The 1456-nt window shown below is 44.5% G+C and overlaps 1 pseudogene; it reads left to right on the forward strand.

The window, feature by feature from the left end:
- The first annotated feature begins 209 nt into the window (after positions 1 to 209).
- Positions 210 to 1456, forward strand: LOC138400024 (large ribosomal subunit protein eL22-like; annotated as a pseudogene).

A 1456-nucleotide genomic window follows, 5' to 3' on the forward strand; every position in this document is an offset into this window, starting at 1 on the left:
AGATACCTTCAAGGAAGGATTTTAAATGACTGTAAGGAGTCCAACTAACATATCCTTTCCCCCCTCAGTCAACCCATGAGAACATTTCAGGAGAGTTGGAATGGGCTGTTGGTTTATCTACTACCAAATGGTAAGAAATAATCTCATGAAAGTTCACATTTTATCTTTTTTCAAAATGAACTTTTCCCTTTTCTGCCTCCACTGCCGCCATGGCACCCCTGAAAAAGCTTGTGGCGAAGCGGGGCAAAAAAAGAAGCAGGTTCTGAAGTTTACTTTTTTTTTTCCCCAGCTCATTAGGGGGTTACAAAAGTTCAGGCTATATATATTGCCCATGCCTCCCCATCCCCCCGAGTCTGAGCTTCAATTGTGTCCATTCCCTGGACAGTGCACATTGCACTCATCATGTAGATGTGCACCCATTCCGCCCCCTCCCCCCCTGAGAACTTCAAGTGTGTCCATTCCCTAGGCAATGCACATCGCACTCATCAAGTAGGTATACACCCATCCCTTCCCCCCAGCCCCCACCTCTGTCCGATACCCAATTGGTGTTATTCCCAAATGTGCACTCAGGGAAACCAGTTTGCTGGTGAGTACATGTGGTGCTTATTTTTCCATTCTTGGGATACTTCACTTAATAGAATGGGTTCCAATTCTCTCCAGGAGAACCAAAGAGATGCCATATCGCCATTATTTCTAATAGCTGAGTAATATTCCATGGTATACATATACCACATTTTGCTAATCCATTCATGAATTGATGGGCATTTGGGTTGTTTCCACATTGAAGTTTACTTTTGATTGCAGCCACCCTGCAGAATATGGAATCATGGATGCTGCTCATTTTGAGCAGTTTTTGCAAGAGAGAATCAAAGTGAATGGAAAAGCTGGGAATCTCAAGGGAGGGGTTGTGACCATTGAGAGGAGCAGGAGCAAAATCACTGTCACTTTTTTTTTTTTTTTTTTTTTTTTTTGAGACAGAGTCTCACTTTGTTGCCCAGGCTAGAGTGAGTGCCATGGCGTCAGCTTAGCTCACAGCAACCTCAGACTCCTGGGCTTAAGCGATCCTACAGCCTCAGCCTCCCGAGTGGTTGGGACTACAGGCATGCGCCACCATGCTCGGCTAATTTTTTCTATATATATTTTAGTTGGCCAGATAATTTCTTTCTATTTTTAGTAGAGACGGGGTCTCGCTCTTGCTCAGGCTGGTCTTGAACTCCTGGCCTTGAGCGATCCACCCGCCTCGGCCTCCCAAAGTGCTAGGATTACAGGCGTGAGCCACCACGCCTGGCCCACTGTCACTTTTAAGGTGCCTTTTTCTAACAGGCATTTGAAATATCTCACTGAAAAATATTTGAAGAAGAATAATCTACGTGACTGGTTTTGTGTAGTTGCTAACAGCAAAGAGAGTTATGAATTACCTTACTTCCAAGTTAGCCAGGACGAAGATGAGGATTAA

This window comes from Eulemur rufifrons, chromosome 19 (genome assembly GCF_041146395.1).
Source record: "Eulemur rufifrons isolate Redbay chromosome 19, OSU_ERuf_1, whole genome shotgun sequence".
NCBI classification, from domain to species: Eukaryota; Metazoa; Chordata; class Mammalia; order Primates; family Lemuridae; genus Eulemur; species Eulemur rufifrons.